General features: G+C 44.8%; 1 long non-coding RNA gene across 1 annotated transcript; it reads right to left on the reverse strand.

Moving 5' to 3' along the window:
• Positions 1-6,712: 6,712 nt before the first annotated feature.
• LOC125082038 (uncharacterized) lies at positions 6,713-13,922 on the reverse strand. The gene is made up of 2 exons (XR_007121865.1): positions 13,407-13,922; positions 6,713-9,416 (listed from the first exon to the last, which is right to left on the reverse strand). It is a non-coding gene; the product is annotated as an uncharacterized LOC125082038 (long non-coding RNA).
• Between the last annotated feature and the right edge of the window lie 7,355 nt (positions 13,923-21,277).

A 21,277-nucleotide genomic window follows, 5' to 3' on the forward strand; every position in this document is an offset into this window, starting at 1 on the left:
TATTTATTTATTTATTTTTAAATGGTTGTTTATTAAAGCACGGGGACAGGACCCGTGGACAGGAAGAGATGCTGCCCTGATACCCTGAGGAGTGGCTGATTATATACACAGGAGTTGGGTAGGTGAGGACAAAGGGGGTGTTCAGAAGGGCTGTCACGGTAAAGAAGACTGTCAGAATACTGGAGTCCTGGTTATTGTCAAGCCAAGGCTGTTTTTCCCCTCTAATGAGGCACTGACATGAAGATAGTTGGAATTTCCTGGTGGAATGTCACATTCCTCCTATCACACATCTTGTCAATGAGCTTTAGGTTTAGAAGAAATTTAACTTAATTCACATTTCCTTCTGCCTCAGCCTCCTTCAGTTTTATGGAGGGGAGGGCAATGTTGATGTTAGTGATGTGGAAAACAGGGGCAGAAGAAAAATTATTAAATTTCCTTACCTACTGACAAGCCCTTAAAACAGGAAGAAGTGACTCTCCTCTAGGGACTCAACTACCCCCACCTTAAGGCCTTGCTTGGGGCAAAGGGCAATCCTAGCCTGACTGACCCCCTACCCCCAACCAGGATCCTATAAGTCTACTTTAACAATTCCTTTGGAATTGTTTATCTCTAAACAATTTTTTGGAAACTTTCTCTCTAAACCTCCAAGATAGTGTTGACAATCATTCCCAAGCATATGGCCCACTGATAGACATCTAAAGGGTCTCATGAGAAAGTTTTGTTACTGGTAATAAATAACCTTTTCCCCCAAACAATAGCTAGCCCCTCAAGGTCCTAGAAAAATAATTTTTTTTTTAAAGATTTTATCTATTTGACAGAGATCACAGAGAAGGAGGCAGAGAGAGAGGAGGAAGCAGGTTCCCTGCTGAGCAGAGAGCCCAATATGGGGCTGGATCCTAGGACCCTGGGACCATGACCTGAGCCGAAGGCAGAGGCTTTAACCCACTGAGCCACCCAGGTGCCCCAAGATCCTAGAAATCTTGCTTCCAAAATTCTTTAGAGATTTAGGCCATCCCTAACCCCCTCCCAACTTAAAAGTATGTAACAGACCACTCCTCACATCCCCAGGGAAGCCCATGGGTCCTGTCCCTGTGCTTTAACAAAACCACCTTTTTGCACCAAAGAGGTCTTGAGAATTCTTTCTTAGCTGTAGGCTCCAGACCTCCCCTGACCCAACCTCACCTAGATCCTAGAACTTCATTATAAGGGCTTTAGGAACTGAGTTACTTGTCTCTGGAAGTTGGGCTATTGATAAGATAGCTTTGTTGTAAATCACTAGGCCATTTGTAAACCGAGGGAGACTCCAGTCTTGCAGGATTGTGATCTCTACAAGTTAACTATTTGTTTTTATTGTAGGGCAGCCAGGAGTGCCTGAGGAATGTCACACATGTCACTGAGGTTGGGGGGGGGGGTGTAAGGTGCCAGCTTTTGCTTTGTCCTCAGCCAGCCTTCTGCTCCCTCATCAGGGGCACGTGGGTGGCTCAGTCCGTTAAGCCTCTGCCTTCCACTCAGGTCCTGATCCCAGGATCCTGGGATTAAGCCCCTCTCCTGGGGCTCTCTGCTCAGTGGGGAGCCTGCTTCTCCCTCTTCCTCTGCCTGCCGCTTGCCTGCTTGTACTCTCTGTCAAATAAATAAAATCTTAAAAAAAATATTTTGATTCAACCCACCTCTTGCTGTGAATCTCCCTTCTCTTTGGATGGATGCAGTGGTACAGTGTCATTCCATAGTTCTTCATGACTGTTTACAGGAGCCAGAATAGAGCAAGTAACACCCCCATACCCTGTTAGGACACTGATGTAGTTTTGGAATATAGGTGAGTCCCTGCTTCATCAGTTTCTCCCCGAAACAGAAAAGGGATGTCGTGAATCCTGTCCACTAGCCAATTTCACTGGAAAGAAAAGATTCATGATAGCTGTACTGAGGGGAACAGAAGGCTAGCTGAGCACAGCACAGAAGCTGACACCCCCCACCCCCACCCCCACCCCCATGGGAGAGATGCGACTTTCCTTGGCACTCCAGGCTTCCCTAAAGCTAAGGGAAGGAAAAACAAATGGGCAGCTGATAGAGATCACAATCCTGGCAGGTGTGAGTCTCCCTCAGTTTACAAATGTCTCAGCAATCTACAAGAACAAAGCATTTCTATCAATCACTTATCTTCCAGAAGGAAATGTAGATACAATGAGCTGTCCTTAGGACCTGCAGCACACGGACAGATACCGGAAGTGGGCAGAGTATCACATTCCTCCAGGAAGCTCCCAACTATCTTATGTTAATGCCTTGCTAGAGGGAAAAACAATTTTAACTTGACAATGGCGTGGCCTCAGGTATCCCGAGTCTTCTTTAACATATGAAAATCCTTTTGACAACTCCCCTTCCCTTCCCTTCCCTTCCCCAACTCCCGATTACAGAGTAGCGGCCCCTCAGATTCATTGCGCAGAAGCTCTTTCTGCCCACGGGTCCTGGCCCCGGGCTTTAATAAATTGCCTGTTTGCACCAAAGATGTCTCAAGATTTCCTTCTTGGTTGGCTCTGCCCTCACCCCACCGAACCTCACCTATGTTCTGAAACCCCATCAATATTCTTGGTTTTTAGGGGCGCCTGGGTGGCTCAGTGGGTTAAGCCGCTGCCTTCGGCTCGGTTCATGGTCTCGGAGTCCTGGGATCGAGCCCCGCGTCGGGCTCTCTGCTCAGCAGGGAGCCTGCTTCCTCCTCTCTCTCTGCCTGCCTCTCTGCCTGCTTGTGATCTCTCTGTCAAATAAATAAATAAAATCTTTAAAAAAAAAAATTCTTGGTTTTTAAAGGGGGAAATGGCGCCTGGGTGGCTCAGTTGTGTGAACTGTAATGTAAATATTATAAAGGGTCATTATTATATAGGCTTCCCATATGTTATATAGGAAGTTACAGGTTACCCTGGGTCAGAGGTCGAGGAAGAGACTGGGTGCTCTGCACCTGTGGCTCGTGGTCTGTCCAGTCCCCGAGTGTTGGAAACCACAATGTTGGGATGTTGTGCCCTCAGGCTTTTAAAGTGTCACCTATTGATCACCTTCCTTGCCTTCAATGCTGGTGTAACTGTGTCAAAAGCAGGAGACAGGGGTGCCTGGGTAAGTGTCTGCCTTTGCCCTCTGGTCATGATCCCCAGGTCCTGGGATTGAGCCCTGTAGTGGGTTCCCTGCTCAGAGGGGAGTCTGCGTCTCTCTCTCCCTCTGCCCTTCCCTGCCAATCATGCCCACTCTATCTCAAAATAAATAAAATAAAAAAAATAAGAGCCCCTGAGTGGCTCAGTTGGTTAAGTGTCTGCCTTCAGCTTAGGTCATGATCCCCAGGGTCCTGGGATCCAGCCTGAATTGAGTTCCCTGCTCAGGGGAGAGCCTGCTTCTCCCTCCGCCTGCCGCTCTGCCTACTTGTATGCTCTCTCTGTCAAATAAAACTTAAAATTTAAGAAGCAGATGATGTTCCATGTCTTAGGATACATATCTTCCCTAGAGTAGAAGGAAAGTAACATTTTACCATGAGGTTCAGACCAAGAGAATTTCATAGGCCTTGTTAAAATAGTTATGAACTCTGCATCAATAGACCTTGTTGAAACAGTTACCCTCCTTATAAGCCTCCCCACATAATTAACTTTCACAATTGTTTCATTGTGTTCAGCCTACTATAAAAAAGCATGTAGATTTTGCCATTTCTTTGGGTCTGAAAGCTCCCACGACACATGAAACTTGTATTAAGCATATCTGTATGCTTTTCTCTCATTGAACATATGTCATTTACTTTTCGGCTGGAAAAACTCTAAGAGGGAAAAGATAAAATCTTGCCTTTCCTACATGGTGTTTAAAACAACAACAACAAAACCCAGAAATGTGAGGGTGGGGGAACTCCGGGCAACTGAGTTCGAGCCCCATGTTGGGTGGAGAGATGACTCAAAACTAGTCTTTTTTTAAAAAAGATTTTATTTGACAGACAGAGATGGCAAATAGGCAGAGAGGCAGGCAGAGAGAGAGGGGATGGATGCAGGGCTGGATGGGGGGCTGGATGTGGGTCTCCATGTGGGGCTCGATCCCAGGACTCTGGGATCATGACCTGAGCCGAAGGCAGAGGCTTTAACCCACTGAGCCACCCAGGTGCCCCTCAAAAACTAGTATTAAAACACACACACACACACACTCACACATATGCCCCATTTAAAGTGACTTCCCAGAACTGGGTGCTTAATACCTACTCTAACAGTAATGTTAACTTCCCCTAGAAATGTAGCCTTAAATTGGCTAGTTAGTAATCTAGTATAATTTTTCAATCATTATCAATGACTTGGCCACATCTGGGTCCTCTCTACCCTCCAAAGAAAGACGATAATCTGCATACGACACTCTGCTTTCCCTCCTTGAAAGCAGCCTCCCTCATCTGGAAAAGACTTTCATTTGCTGGTAACTTTTTTGTTCCTATTGTCCTTGTATAAAAAACTTATACTTTTGTACACCCCGTTGGAGCACCTGTCTACTTCCTAGCTGGGATGCAGCCCATTCATTGAATCATTGAATAAAAGCCAATTGTATCTCCTAATTTACTTGGTGGAATTTTTTCTTTCTCTTTCTGCTGGAACACAATCCAATCCTCCCCTATGTGACCGGGGTCCTGACGGATCCTGTGAGAAAACTCCAGGAGATGGAGGGCAGAAGTCTATGTGGGGGGATGCCTGGGTGGCTCAGTTGGTTAAGCAGCTGCCTTCAGCTCAGGTCATAATCCCAGCGTCCTGGGATCGAGTCCCGCATCCGGCTCCTTGCTCGGCAGGGATCCTGATTCTCCCTCTGCCTCTGCCTGTCACTCTGTCTGCCTGTGCTCACTCTCTCTGACAAATAAACAAAATCTTAAGAAAGAAAGAAAGAAAGAAAGAAAGAAAGAAAGAAAGAAAGAAAGAAAGAAAGAAAGAAAGAAAGAAGTCTACGTGGGCTGGTGCCCAGAACAGACATGGGATACCTGGAGTGCTTTCATGTCCTCCTTTAGAATAGATGGATCTGGTAAGTGTGGAGAATCATTAACTTGTTCTCATTTGAAGCTGAGAGAGAATCGTTCACTTGTCCCACATGATCGCTTGCACGTAGCCCACATCCTGCTCATAGCTCGAGATCTGTTGCAGAAAAGTATTTGCCTCCTCCGCAATGGAAAGCAAAACACCCCGTCACTCCGGTCTTCTGCAGAAAGCATTGCAAAGTGGCCTAGCGAGGAGACACCACTACCGCTCAAAAATCTGTTTCCCTCACCGGAGCTTAGAATATGGTTTATAGGGGCACCTGGGTGGCTCAGTGGGTTAAAGCCTCTCCTTTCGGCTCAGGTCATGATCCCAGGGTCCTGGGCTCCAGCCCCACATCGGGCTCTCTGCTCAGCAGGGAGCCTGCTTTCCCCCCTCTCTCTGCCTGCCTCTCTGCCTACTTGTGATCTCTGTCAAATAAATAAATTAAAAAAATATATATATATGGTTTTATAAAAGTTGGGCTACATACATATTGATGAAAAGGGTGGGGACATTTAGGACTATTCATGAGGAAGGATGGAGCATGCGCATTGAGCAAACCTGCTTCCCATGTTCACTCCGGGAGTGGAGATTGAACATTGAAATGAGGCAAATGAGGCCCCTGACGTTAGGTTCTCAACTTTGGACAAGGGAAGGGGCTCTGTACGTGCCCTCTACAGACTAGATGAATGCCGGGTGTCAGGGAGGAAAACTTCCTCTACCATCAATGTCTTCCGGATGGGCTAAGAATTCAATTTACATAAGACAGGTTAACAGGAGAGGGATGCCTGGGTGGCTCAGTTGGTTGGACGACTGCCTTCGGTTCAGGTCATGATCCTGGAGTCCCGGGATCGAGTCCCGCATCGGGCTCCCGGCTCTGCGGGAGTCTGCTTCTCTCTCTGACCTTCTCCTCGCTCATGCTCTCTCTCACTGTCTCTCTCAAATAAATAAAAATAAAATCTTAAAAAAAAGATAGGTTAACAGGAGAAAAAAAAAAAGTTTAAGTTCATGGAAGCCCATTCAAGGAAATGACCGAGGCAGGCAAGGTTTATACATTTTAGACAAAGAGACAATACATTTGTGAGTAATTTACAGGATAAAGGAAACAGGTATTAAGGGAGCTTTAACTAGTAAGGAGTTCTAAGCAGAATTTAGGCTGACACTGATCACTAACAAGGTTTGTCCCTATCTCTGGTGATAAGGTGTCTTTTTTAAAAATAAGATTTTATTTTTTTATTGGACAGAAAAAGTGAGAGAGGGAACACAAGCAGGGGGAGGGCCAGAGGGAGAGGGAGAAGCAGGCTCCCTGCTGAGCAAGGAGCCCAATGTGGGGCTGGATCCCAGGACCCTGGGATCATGACCTGAGAAGGCAGAGGCCTAACCACTCAGCCACCCAGGTGCCCAAAGAATGTCTTTTCTAGGGCGCCTGGGTGGCTCAGTGGGTTAAAGCCTCTGCCTGTGGCTCAGGTCATGATCTCAGGGTCCTGGGATCGAGCCCCGCATTGGGCTCTCTGCTCAGCGGGGAGCCTAGCCTGCTTCCCCCTCTCTCTCTGCCTGCGTGTGATCTGTCAAAATAAAATCTTAAAAAAAAAAAAAAAAAAAAAAAAAAAAAGAATGTCTTTTCTTAGAATAGGGAGGGCCAACTTTCACATGGAAGATGTATTTCCTGCTTTCAGGGGGAACAGAGGAGTGTCTGAGTCTTGCACAGATTGTCTCTTAAGTAACTTTTATTTAAAATGATCAATATAACAAAATAGCACAATTTGGAGCAACCTGCCCTTGGCCCTTACAGTTTCCCCTCTGAAACTTCCCTGGGGGTTTCGCATATTAAAAGCTGAGCTGGTAGATTGTCTTACCCAATGGGTCTCAGTTCTGATAACGGGTCCGTGTCATTCACTTTCCCTTTGGGAGGCGGTGAAGCAGGTAGGTTGTCAAAAGTCAGGCCTGTTGCTTAAACAATCGGGGGATCGCGAAGAGGCCCATCAATGCAATTTAAGAAAAATGGTGGTTAGTAACTGCATCACGTTGTAATCCAGTTTGTGAGTTTCTAGGCCAGACAGTCAAGATTTCCAGATGTCAGGCTCAAAGCATTTTTCAGAGCGAGCGCAAGCAGTGCCCATCTGACAGGCTGTCCTGATTTGTCGCTGCAGTGTCTCTGGCGATCTTTGGAACAGCTCACAAAGCCACCAGGCATGACGATCGTCTATGTGTGAGTGGCTTTGGTTGCTTCTCTAAAGTTTGCACCAGGCTGGTGATGTTTAGTCTGCAGGGCCTCGGGGGGAAAAAAGGCAGGTTTACTTCTTGTAGGAGTCCAACAACTCAGAAGGTGGAAGAAAAAAAAAAAAGTTTGGAGACGTGTGTAGCCAGTCACTGGAGGAAACTAGAAGAAATCAGCATCTAGTTCAGCATATAATGAGCAGTATCAGAATTCAGTGTTTACATAGGTGTTTTACTGAAACATATTTTCTCCCTATCACTCTCTCAATTTTGCCAAAGATAAAACAATTGAAGACTAATTGGCTTGCAAAAAAGTCTAGCTAAGAGAGAGCAAATCTTGGCTTGGTTACTGACATAAATGCAGCAAGAATAGCAGTTGACGATGCAGAATCTTTTAAATCTGCTTTACTGGAATTTTCGGTAAGGAATCTCTAGGTTGAACTTTCAATAGCCTCTCAAGGCCAGGAGCCACGCCAGATACTTGCCATCATACTTCGCCTGCAGTACCTACAGATTTGGGTTAACTCCTCTCTTCTTGAGGTTCCCAACATATTGAGCTTCCTGCACCTGCCAGGAAGTGACCTTCTTTACCCCCTGGTGAGGCTGCTGGAACTCTGTAAGAAGGTACCAGGCTGGTATTTCCAAGGGGCTTTTTACCGGCTCCACGAAGTCAACCTCAGTTCCTTAAAGCTGCCTGGTCATACCGCAGACCATTCATGTCTCTCTCAAATGTTGACATTCCAGCAAAGCTTGGGTAAAAAAAAAACCCAGTGTTTTTCTTTCCAATGATGTTTTTAAGGAAAACAGATTCTTACTGCACTTATACAAGTAACTTTAATTGCCATAAAAGAATACTCACTGAGAATTTCTGAATTCTGGAGGGTTCAGGTAGGGAGAAAAAGATAAATGTTTCATATTTGTTTACAAAGGAATATTTTACAAAGGAATATTTTATCAAATGGCTCTAAGCCGCCACTTAAGAGAAAAATAGCTTTAAGTCCGGAAAAACAAAACATTAAAAAAAAAAATCAGCAATGTTTTCAGCAAAAATGTGATAAAATTGTAATTATCTTCCTTAGTTTTATTCAGTCTTATGTTATTAATTCTTCTTTTCGGAGTAGTTCTGGAAATTCTTACTTCAGTTTAATGACATCAAGGTTATAAAGAAACCTGTACCCCAGAGTTCTTCCCATGAGTCTCACAGAAGCACATTTGCAAAAAGCTTTTATGAAAGCATCTGAGTGAAACTGTTAATTGTAAATTAAATGAAAACATTTCATTTCTGTAAATGAAAACACTTAATGGCCATAGTCAAAGATTTGGTTAGAGTCCATTACAATGCAACTGGTAAGAAAATCTGCTTATTTCCGAGACATACAACATTTCAAGATAGTAACATGTTCGGACATATCAGATCCCCAGGAGTTTTACACAATTTTGAGAACACTTACTTTAATAACATATCTATACGAACAATCTAAGAGAGTTTAAGTGTCACTTATTTGAGTACTTCCCATGTAATTTAACATAGCAAGTAAGCCAAATTAGTTTCATTTTTACCAATTTTTTTTTTTTTTAAGATTTTGTTTTAAAATAATCTCTACACCCAATGTGGGGCTCGAATTTACAATTCCTAGATCAACAGTTTCAGGCTCTACCCACGGAGATAGGTAGGCTCCCCTCCAAGAATTCTGGAAATGTTCCCAGGGCCTTCTGAACATTTCATTTAGACTGTGGTCAAAAGACTTTTGGAATTTGATTCTGGGAAGTATGTCAAAAAGCATCTATCATTTGAACATTTCATTGATCAAATTCAATTTATCAAAAGGCAGAAATGTGTCACTGGATTACAGGTCATTAGGTAACTATATTTATCTATTTAACCAAGGTGGTCATAGAAGATTTCAAAGTAAATACAGATGATATACAGTTGTGAGCAAAACTTCACTCTTAATATTAAGACTCAGTTTTTTTTGAATAATCAAAAATCTGATGAAGAGAAAACACAGAATCTTTAGATTGTCCTTAATGTAATCTTTAACAGATGTCGCGGCCAGTGCGACAACACGACCAGGGTCGAGAGGGCAAGAGGATGGTGAGACGAAGACGAGATGCAAAGAGATGAGGGCAGGAGGGGCCAAGTGGATGATGTCCAAGCAGTGCCAATTTTATTCAAGGCTGTGAGGCATTATATAACTAACAGAAACAATCATAAGAAAGTATCTATTTTTAGCTGGTTACTGAAGAACTTGCAACATACACATAAAACCCCTCAAGCTTCCCTATGATCTATTTCCCAAGCACGAATAGCAGACCCTCTGACGTCCGTGGTCTGTCTTCAGGTAACTCCTTAACCAGATGCACTAACTTCAAAGTGGCTCAAGACATAGTGTACAGTCTTACAATGGTGTAGTTTATAGCCCGTGCAAGGACAGCACAATCCCACAATGATTAATAACCAGACCTGTTTTGCCCATTCCAGATAAGCACATGCAAGCAACCATGTCAGCGAGCCTTAGGATCCATAGCTCAGGCCCTCTCTCAAGCGCTACTCAACTTTTCCACCCACAGGGCTATCAGCCCCTGGGCTTCCCAGGAGGCGCGAGTCAGGGCCTGGTTTGGTCTCTTGACTCTAGCCCAGTTCGTGGCTGCCTACAAACAAGAAACTGTTTTCAAAAAGCAAACCAATAATCTAATAAAACATTTTCCTTTTAACAGAAAAACCAAATTCTAATTTTGCATCAATACTTCTGATACTGAAACTCATCTTAAAATACTTATTTTAACCTTAGCATAAAATTGCCTTCCAAAGGTGTTTTACAATTATTTTTCATTCAGATTTTGTCCTGTTTTCAGTCTTTAAATTATTAGCCTAATTTTAGGAAACAAAATATTTTCTCTCGACAAGTATGATTTCATTTCTCAGATTTTTAAAAACCAAAACCATGTATGTTACTTTCCTTGTATACAGTTATTTCCCTTATGTTTCAGTAATTTTAATGGTATTAGAATTCTTAACTTGTGGAAACCTTGATGCCTTGTGAAACTTAACTAGTAAGTGTGAACTGTTACCCTAGAATCCTTTAGGCTGACAAATTTATGAATACATTTCGTAATTCAGAAGCTTTTTTTTTTTCATAGTATAACCTTCTAATAAAGGAATCTCTAGGTTGAACTTTCAATTGTGAACTGTTAACAGGTTAACAGACCCAAATTTAATTTCTCTGTGCAGTTGAGACAAAAGTAGATAAACCTATGTTTTAGTGCTTAATGTTTATAATTTTATCTTATTTGGAAATGATATTAAACTTATGAAACTCTCTTGAGAGGTGTCACGGCTGGTCTGAGTGTGCTTTTTGTTAATGGTGTCCAAGATCCCCAGCCTATCTGGGGTACTCTACGTGGGTACCCAAGGCACACCCCAGTAACTGCACTGTCTGGATGTTGGAAACCAGAGAGAATGTTCTCACTGGTCACAAAGGCAAGCTCTTAGGGCACAGAACATGACAAAAGGAAAAACTGCATCTGGCTTTTATAGAGGGACTCACAGCAGTTTGTCCAAACAGATGCTGGTCTGGTGAGAACCAGAAACTGAAAAAATGAGACCTCTGGGATCTGCCCTATATACCTGCCCTATGCTCATTCCTTTTTATGAACAAAGAACACAGAAGACACACACCAATGAAGACCATCTCTGGGAAAAAATAATCAGCAACCAGAGGGTGCTGCCAAATTTTTCCCACGAGTTGCAAAGCCCAAGGAGCTAATCCCCTAGTATTTTCTCTTGCTAATTGAAATTTAGAGAAAAGTACAAAAGACTCTTGTTCCATTAGACTCTGCAGACAGAGATTCCAGAAGGCTCACACCATGTGTTTAAAAAAAAAGAAAATCCTACCTTCTGCCAGCTGTATTATCAGATGTCCCAGGATCTCAGTGGTGGCAGTGTCTGGGACCAGCTTTGGCCCAGCAAAATATCCTATCCACTATGCCAACTACTGGGAGGGAACATTCTTCCTCTACCCTCAAGGTCTTCCAGCTGGACAAAGAATTCAATTTACAAGAGACAGGAAAGGAGGAAAAAACCCAAACCTTTGTTACAAAGCCCAGTAAGGAAATTGAGACCAAAAGATGACCCAGGCAGGGAGTTTTTACGCATTTTAGGAAAAAAAAAAAAAAAAAAAAAAAAAAAAAAAAAAAGACCGAAGTTAGTGAGGAATTTACAGGGTAAGGAAAAAAAATACATTCGGGGCTTGATCCCAGATCCTGAGGTCATGACTGGAGCCCAAGGTAGGTAGGTTAACCCACTAAGCCACCCGGACCACGCAAATGCCCCTGGCATTGTCCTCCATAGGTAGCACTAGTCTACACCAAGAGACCTGTTATGTGTCTTTTTCACCAAAAAAGGTGACCCGGGGTTCCATGCGGAAATTTCAATGAAGGCTGTAGGGCTGTCAGGAGTCCCCGGGGCCCAGATTTCCTGGAGAGTTCTTGGGCGGAAGATGGGGAAGGACGACCGGAGGGCGGGGGCATCTGGAAGTTTGGCTAATACCTATTCAGAGAGGGGCACTCCCTCTTCCAGTGTCCCTCTCGTTTGCAGTAGGCACACTGGTTCGGTCCTACGATTGGGTGGCCTCTGGATCCCAAATTTGCGGGCCTCGGGTTTCTTACCCTGGGACAGGCACCAGCCTGGTGTGCACATTGGTGAGGGTCTGACCACACCTGTCTCAAGACATCCGCCAGCAAGGCTGCCTCCTGCCGCATCCTGCGCTCTTTCTCCTTCTGCTGGACCTTGTCTCGGTTTTGGAAAACATGGAAAGCAATCTCAACCAACTGATTTGTGGGCATTCCTAAAGCCCCTCTCACGCTTTGCAATTTCCTGTAAATGTCAGGGGCAGCTTGCCTTATGAAGGTTTCATTGACCATGTGTAGATTCTCTGGAGCTTCCGGATCTATATCCACATACTGCCGATAAGCCTTAAACATTCTTTCCATGTACTCAAAGGGGTCCTCGTCAGGCTTCTGTCTAACCTGCAGAACTTTATTGAGGCTTCTTTGTTTGGGGACTCCATTCTTCAGACCTCTCAGGATGCAGCTCCGGTAATGCTCCAGCCTATTTCTATCCCACTCATCATGGGGGTTCCATCGAGGGTCAGTGGTGGGGATGGCCAGGTCTCCAAGGGCTCTCACCGGATTATAAGGAGCTTCCTCGTGCATCTTATCGGCTTCAGCACGAGCCTGTTCTAGGATCAGGCTACGTTCCTCTGGTGTGAGGAAGAAGTTTAGGAGGGTCTGAATATCTGCCCATGTTGGATTATGGATAGCGAAAATAGAGGCAAAAAAATTCTTCATTCCAATAGGGTCATCTAGGTAAGGAGGCATCTTGGTTTTCCAGTTCAGCAGGTCAGAGGTGGAAAACTGGGAACGCACTAAGATGAAACCGCTTAGCACCCCACTGATCAGCACCTCATTCAGGGGCGATCTTCCTGCCTGAATTTGGGTGGCCCTCTGGTCCAACGAGGTATCCTGGCAGGTATGAGACCTAAAGACCACTACAGGTCCTCCGGAATCTGGAGAAGGGGATGGAGCTGGGGCCCGAGGCGCCGAACGTCGGGGGACAAGGTCCCCAGCAGTTCCAAGGGGAGGTGGCCCAGTGGTAGTATTTAACTGCGCGGGTAATGAATTCTCTTCCTTATTACGAGAATCAAGGGAAGTTTCCTCCTTTTGGGGACTCTTTGGCACCCAAATCATGTATTTTATCTGAATTTCCTCATTCCGGTATAACAACATAAAAGATTGTACATAGCTCATCTCAGACCATTTTTTCTCCCTTTTGCAAAATAACTCCAATTGCAAGATAGTATTGTAATTTAAGGAACCATTCTTAGGCCATTTTTCTCCCGAACCCAAGGAATACAGTGGCCAGACAGTATTACAGAAAAATATCATCTTTTTCTTAGTGATGAAGTCACTCGCGAACACTGCCCAGTTCCTAAGGATGCAACCCAAGGGAGTATACTTTGGGACTGAATTCTTATTTCCCATTTTATCTCCGAATTATTTAAATTAATTCTCAGCAGGTCACACAGAGCCGCTCACACGGGTTTTCCAAGAAATCCAATTAGCCAAGAGACCCTCTGTGAGTGTAACCCCCCCGTTTTCCTTTCTAAGAAAGGGAAAACTCCTTACCCAGGGCCTCTCGGCTGAGGTCGAACACGAAGAAAATTACCGGCAGTCAGTTATCCGTACGTTCTCACTCACCGAAAGGATGTCTTCCGAACCCCAAACAAGTTTCTCTCCCGGAAGTTAAAACCAGAAAGCAGCGAAGGCTGAACTCTGCCGATCCGAGGGAGTTCGGAACCCAGTCCCCCGACTGGGGGTATACGAGCCACCGGCTAAGGTAACGCAGTTGGATTCAGAGTCCCTTCACGGTCGCGGAATTTGTTACCGGGCTGAAAAGTTTATTTGCTGGCGTGCAACGGGAAGTCGCACTCCACAGCACCAGGCTTTTGCAGGAAAAAAGGGTTGTTGTAAAGCTGCCAAGCAAGAAAACGGGAAGCTGGCTCAAAAATCGGACTCCCCCGGGGCGCCTGGGTGGCTCAGTGGGTTAAGCCTCTGCCTTCGGCTCAGGTCATGATCCCAGGGTCTTGGGATCGAGCCCCACATCGGGCTCTCTGTTCGGCGGGGAGCCTGCTTCCTCCTCTCTCTCTCTGTCTGCCTCTCTGCCTGCTTGTGAGCTCTTTGTCAAATAAATAAAATCTAAGAAAAAAAAAAATCGGACTCCCCCTCTGATTTGAGAACACGCTTCTTTAATCACAGGGGTTGGAAATTACGTATTGATGAAGAGGGCGGGGGAAACTGACTATTCATGAGGAAGGACGGAGCATGCGCTTTAAACAAAGGTAGAGGCAACAGACCTCCCACGTTTATGTTGGGTGGAGACTTGACATTAAAATGAGGCAAAGGGGGGGGCGCCTGGGTGGTTCAGTGGGTTAAGCCGCTGCCTTCGGCTCAGGTCATGATCTCAGGGTCCTGGAATCGAGTCCCATATCGGGCTCTCTGCTCAGCAAGAAGCCTGCTTCCCTCTCTCTCTCTCTGCCTGCCTCTCTGTCTACTTGTGATCTCTCTCTGTCAAATAAATAAATAAAATCTTAAAAAAAAAAAAAAATGAGGCAAAGGGGCGCCTGGGTGGCTCAGTGGGTTAAAGCCTCTGCCTTCGGCTCAGGTCATGATCCCAGGGGCGTGGAATCAAGCCCCTCATTGGGCTCCCTGCTCAGCGGGGAGCCTGCTTCCCGGTCTCTCATCTCTCTTTCTGCCTACTTGTGATCTCTGTCAAATAAATAAATAAAACCTTAAAAAAAAGAAAATAAGGCAAAATGAGGCATCAGGTGGTCACGGTCACCTATAGGACAGGGAGACGGTTGTGCGGATCTTCCGGGGACCAGTGTAAACTGAATGGGGTCTTACACCAGATGGGACTGTCTTGCTTGTTTATAGGCTGAACCTTATCTGAAAAGAAGCAGGGGCTGACCAGAAAGAAGCAGGTTTTTGAAAAACAAGCTTTAAGTTTTCTGCTAGTCTCAGGGAAGCCTGGCTGTCTCAGTTGGTACTGTTGGCGGAAAAATAATCAGACCTGCAACAGACCAAGTGACACTCAGAGAACTCGGATTTATTTTACCCCTGCCGACCCAGCTGAGCTCGTGCTCCAAGTTCTGGGGCCCCCCGGGAATGCGGTTACAGGGCTTTTGTAGGGTTACAGGGCTTTTTGTAGGGTCTGCGGGCAGTCAGGGTCCAAGGCTAGTTCTGACTGCTGGTAGGTGGGTTTGAACTGGGGGAACTGGGGCTGCTTTGGTCAAGAACAGTAGTGCAGGGAGCCTGTGGCGGAAAGCCTGTTTACTGGAGCAGAAAGGGCTGGTTATGGTTATCTCTAATTTATAGTTAGTAACTTTCCGTCTTCTGGGGCCTCCTGGCCTAGGCTATCTCAAGACCTTGAACATTATTTTATTTCATTTTTTAAAAGATTTTATTTTTTTGACAGAGAAAGAGAGCACAAGCAGGCTCCCCACTGAGCAGGGAGCCCAATATGGGACCGGATTCCAGGACTCTGGAATCATGACCTGAGCCACCCAGGCGCCAGAGCTGGGGTTTTTAAAGGGTGAAAATTCACAGGAAAGCATCTTGGGGTCGTTCAGTTAGGGATTAGGTCAGCTGTAATATTTCTTTCCTGAATTGTTTTGCCACTCCTGGCCTTGCCCTGTCTGGTTTTGGTGTGATAAGGGCCTGGGACCGCAAAACCGTGTTGCCAGATTGCATCAGTCACTTTCCCAGTACAACAGCGGAAGGTATGCATCTTGTGACTGCTCCGAAGTGGCAAACAATGACTATTTTTTGCACATGCAGCCCATTATGTTAGCGACCTCAGGCAGAATAGCATCCCACACACTTTCTCAGTGGCAACTTCATGTTATTTCCTGAGGCCACTTTAAAGGTTTCTTTACACGGTAACCAAGGGAAAATAAATAAAAAATAAACGGTAACTAAGGGCTACTTAACTCTGATCAGAGGCAGCTGGGAGCCACATACCTCATTGTGGGGCCTGCCAGGGACTTGTATTCCTGGTTTTGATGGGCAGAAATTTTTATACTTTTTTTTTTTTAAGATTTTTTATTTATTGGGGCACCTGGGTGGCTCAGCAGGTTAAACCTCTGCCTTTGGCTCAGGTCATGATCTCAGGGTCCTGGGATCGAGCCCCGAATCGGGCTCTCTGCTCAGCAGGGAACCTGCTCCCGCCTCCCCCATCTTTCTGAAAAATAAATAAATAAAAATCTTTTAAAAATTTAAAAATCACATTAAAAAAAGATTATTTATTTATTTATTTGACAGACAGAAATCACAAGTAGGCAGAGAGGCAGGCAAATAGAGAGGGGGAAGCAGGCTTTCTGCTGAACAGACAGCCCCATGCGGGCCTTGATCCCAGGACCCTGGGATCATGACCCGAGCCGAAGGCAGAGGCTTTAACCCACTGAGCCACCCAGGCACCCCAGAAATTTTTATACTTTTTAAAAAAAAGATTTATTTTAGGGCTTCTGGGTGGCTCAGTGGGTTAAGCCTCTGCCTTCGGCTCGGGTCATGATCCCAGGGTCCTGGGATAGAACCCGAACCAGGCTCTCTGCTCTGCAAGGAGTCTGCTTCCCCCTCTCTCTCTGCCTGCCTCTCTGCCTACTTGTGACCTCTCTGTCAAATAAATAAAATCTTTAAAAAAAAAAAAAAAGATTTTTATTTTGGAGGGGAGGGGGACCTCTCAGTCCGTGGAGGGTATGACTCTTGATCGCCGAGTTGTGAGTTCGAGTCCTGCGTTGGGTGTACAGATGACGTAAAAAAATAAAATCTTTCAATCAAGGGTTTTATTGTTAAGTCATCTCTACACCTGATTCGGAAGTATCTATATTTATATCTATGTCTACACCACATCTTCTTTATCCTCATCAGTGGATGGACACTTGGGCTCTTTCTGTAGTTTGGCTATTGTTGATAATGCTGCTATAAACAGCAGGATGCATGTGTCCCTTTGAATTTGTGATTTTGTGTCCTTTGGGTAAATACCTAGTACTGAAATTGCTGTCTTGTAGGGTAGCTCTATTTTAACTTTTTTTTTTTTTTTTAAGATTTTATTTCTTTGACAGAGACAGACAGCGAGAGCAGGAACACAAACAGGGGGAGTGGGAGAGGGAGAAGTAGGCTTTCCCTGGAGCAGGGAGCCCAACGGGGTGCTCGATCCCAGGACCCTGGGATCATGACCTGAGCCACCCAGGTGCCCCTATTTTTAACTTTTTGAGCAACCTGCTTACTGTTCTTGAGTGGCTGCACTAGTTTGCTTTCCCACCAACAGTGCGGGAGGGTTTCCCCTTTTTCTGCAGTCTTGTCACATCTGTTGTTACCTGTGTTGTTAATGTTAGCTGTTCTAACAGGCGTGAGGTGGTATCTCATTGTGGTTTGATTTGCATTTCCCTGATGATCAGTGATGTTGAGCATCTTCTCGTGTATCTGTTGGCCATCTGGAGGTCTGCTTTGGGAAAATGTCTATTCATGTGTTCTGCCCAGTTCGTAACTGGGATTATTTGGGTTTGGTGTGTTGAGTTTGATAAGTTCTTTATATATTTTGGATACTAACCCTTTATCACATGTGCCATCTGCAAATATCTTCTCCTATTCTGTAGGCTGCCTTTCAGTTTTTTTGATTGTTTCCTTTGCTGTGCAGAAGCTTTTTATTTCGATGAACTCCCAAATAGTTCATTTTTGCTTTTGTTTCCCTTGCCTCCAGGGACGTGTCTAATAAGAAGTTTTTGGGGCACCTGGATGGCTCAGTTGGTCAGACATCCAACTCTTGATTTCAGCTCAGGTCTCGATCTCAGGGTTGGGAGTTCAAGCCTTGTGTTGGGCTCCACTCTGGGCACGGAGCCTACTTTAAAAAACAAACAAACAAACAAACAAAAAACTGCCAAGGTCAAAGAGGATGCTGCCTATGTTCTCCTCTAGGATTTTGATGGTTTCCTGTTGAAGCACAGATTCTAAATTGTAATATAGGTGACTATCAATCTTTTCCTTTATGATTTGGGCATTTTGTGTCTTACTTAAGAACTCTGCCCCTACCCCCAAGGTCATAAAAGTATTCTGTAGTTTCTACTGAAAGTTTTTCTTTTTCTTTTTTAAATTTTATTTATTTATTTATTTTTAAAGATTATTTATTTATTTATTTATTTGACAGAGAGAGAGATCACAAGCAGGCAGAGAGGCAGGCAGAGAGAGAGGAGGAAGCAGGCTCCCTGCTGAGCAGAGAGCCCGATGCAGGGCTCGATCCCAGGACCCTGAGATCATGACCTGAGCCGAAGGCAGCGGCTTAACCCACTGAGCCACCCAGGCGCCCCTCTTTTTCTTTTTTTAAAAAGATTTTATTTTTTTATTTGACAGAGAAAGTGAGAGAGCACAAGCAGGCAGAGCAGCAGAGAGAGAGGGAGAAGCAGGCTCCCTACTGAGCAGGGAGCCTGATTCGGGGCTTGATCCCAAGACCCTGGGATCATGACCTGAGCAGAAGGCAGACGCTTAATGACTGAGCCACCCAGGCACCCCAGTTTTTTTTTTTAATTTTATTTATTTATTTGAGAGAGAGAGCGAGAGAGGGCACATGTGGGGAGGAGAGGGAGAAGCAGGCTCTCTGGGGACTTAATCCCAGGATGCTGGGACTGTGACCTGAGAGCCAAGGCAGATGCTAACTGAGTGAACCAATCAACCGAGTGCCCTCCACTGAGAGTTCTTCACATACAAGTATTTAATCCACTTGGGTTAGTTTGTGTGTAGGAGGGGCACCTGGGTGGCTTGCCTTCGGCCAGGGTCATGATCTCAGGGTCCTATGGGCTCTCTGCTCAGTGGGGAGCCTTCTTCCCCCCTCTCTCTGACTGCCTCTTTGCCTACTTATGATTTGTCAAATAAATAAAATCTTAAAAAAAAATTTTTTTGTGTAGGACATGAGGTAAGGAGGCAATCTGAATTGCATGTGGGTAGACTGTTCAGCATCATTTATGTAATAGTCCATTCTTTCCCCACTACTCAGTCATGTATCAAGGTTGGACTCTACTGTTCTGTTGGTACATCTGTCTGGTGCTATAATTTTCATTGATGCCGCTTTATAGAAAACCTTGATACCTTTGTCTATGAGTCTTACCACCTTGATCTTTGTCTTCAGAAGTGTCTTGGCTACTCTGGACTCTGTTCCTTTCTGTAAATTTTACAACTGGTTCATCAAGTTTGAAGAAATTTCCTGCTCAGGGCGCCTAGCTGGCTCAGTCAGTGGAGCATGTGACTCTTGATCTCAGGCACCTGAGTTTAAGCCCTGCGTTGGGCGTGGGGCCTACTTTAAAAATCCTGTTGGGAGTTTTGATTGGGATTACATTTCAATTACAGATCAACTTGGGAGAGAAATGACATCTTCATGATATCAGCATTTTACCATAAACATAGTATATTTCTCCACTTATTGAGGTCAAATTAATGCCTTTCAAAACACTATTATAACTTCCTCCATAAAAGTAATGCATATCTTAGCTCAGACTCAGCCCTTCTAATGTTTGTGGGGCCCTACCCCTGGGGTCTCAGGTAAGCTACATGTTAACTTTTACCAAGGTCAGAATGACTTGACCAAACTTCAAAGCATGGGCTCTATTTCTGTCCTGAGCACACACTATACAACTGCTTTGTTGACAAATAACCCAAAAAAAGACAAAAAAGAAGAACCCTCTTGGCGGTGCCTGGGTGGCTCAGTCATTTGGGTGTCTGACCCTGGATTTCAGCTCAGATCATTATCTGGGGCAGGTGGGGGTGGGTCCTGGGATCCAGTCCTGCATCAGGCTCTGCACTCAGCAGGAAGTCTGCTTCTCTCCCCCTCTTTCTCCATCTCCCTCTGCCCATCCCTACCCCCACTTGTATCCTTTCTTAAAAAAAAAAAAATCTTAAAAACAACAAAAAAAAAGCCCAACAACTCATTTCAAACGTAAGGAATAAGACCGCCCTGAAATCCCGTGAGACTGAAGTCATTCAGCCTTACACATAGTCAAAGCTTAAGATAAGGTCTTTAACTTTCTGAAATGTCCTTTGTCCAATGGTTTGTAACTTTTTATGTAAAAAAAAAAAATAAAAAAAAAATAAAACCCTACATCGAATGTTTCTTCCCTGGAGCACTCTCTTCTTTGTGAAGATCAGGTATCCTGGGCGACTGTCCTCATTTGGGCTCAAATAAATCTTTCAGAGATTCTAAAAGGTTTGTTCATTTTGCAGCAACAATATATTTTATAAATATCTGCTTTTTGCATTTGTATTTTACATAGTGAAGGCAGTATCTTTTTTTTTTTTTTTTTAAAGAAGATTTTGACAGAAAAAAAAAGAGTGCACAAGCAGGATTAGCTGCAGAGGGAGAGGGGGAAGCAGACTCTCCACTGAGCAGGGAGCCCCATGCAGAACTTGATTCCAGGACACTGGGATGATGACCTGAGCCAAAGGCAGATGCTTAACCAACTGGGCCACCCAGGCACCCCATAAGGATTTTATTTTCAAATAACCTCTACACCCAACATGAGGCTCAAACTTAACCACCCCAAGGTCAAGAATTGCTTGCTCTACCATCTGAGCCCGCTAGGTGTCCCTCTTGCAGCATTTTAAAGATAGGTTCCACTGTCTTCTGGATTCCTGTGGTGCTTTTGAAATTAGTTTTCCTACTGCCAGTGTTTTCTCCCTCCCTCCCTCTCCGTCTGTCTCAAAATCCTCTGTCTTTAGTATCCTAGTTTCTTTTTTTTTTTTTTAAGATTTTTATTTATTTATTTGTTAGAGAGAGAGAGAGAGAGAGCATGAGCACAGGCAGACAGAGTGGTAGGCAGAGGCAGAGGGAGAAGCAGGCTCCCCGCTGAGCAAGGAGCCCGATGTGGGACTCGATCCCAGGACGCTGGGATCATGACCTGAGCCAAAGGCAGCCGCTTAACCAACTGAGCCACCCAGGCGTCCCTCTTTTTTTTTTTTTTTTTTTTTTTAAGATTTTATTTATTTGACAGACAGAGATCACAAGTAGGCAAAGAGGCAGGCAGAGAGAGAGGTGGAGGCAGGCTCCCTGCGGAGCAGAGAACCCGATGGGGGCTCCATCCCAGGACCCTGAGACCATGACCCGAGCCGAAGGCAGAGGCTTAACCCACTGAGCCACCCAGGCGCCCTATCCTACATAGTATGTCTAGGTGTGGATTTATTCATTTTGACCCTGTTTGAGATTTGTTGTGTGTTATGGGTTGAATTGTGTCCCCCCAAAAGGTATGTTAAAGTACCTCTGAAAGTACTTTTTTTTTTTTTTAAGATTTTATTTATTTACTTGACAGAGAGAGATCACAAGTAGGCAGAGAGGCAGGCAGAGAGAGAGGGAAGCAGGCTCCTCGCAGAGCAGAGAGCCCAATGTGGGGCTCGATCCCATGACTCTGAGATCATGACCCGAGCCGAAGGCAGAGGCTTTAACCCACTGAGCCACCCAG

Source organism: Lutra lutra, chromosome 12 (assembly GCF_902655055.1).
Source record: "Lutra lutra chromosome 12, mLutLut1.2, whole genome shotgun sequence".
Taxonomy (NCBI): Eukaryota; Metazoa; Chordata; class Mammalia; order Carnivora; family Mustelidae; genus Lutra; species Lutra lutra.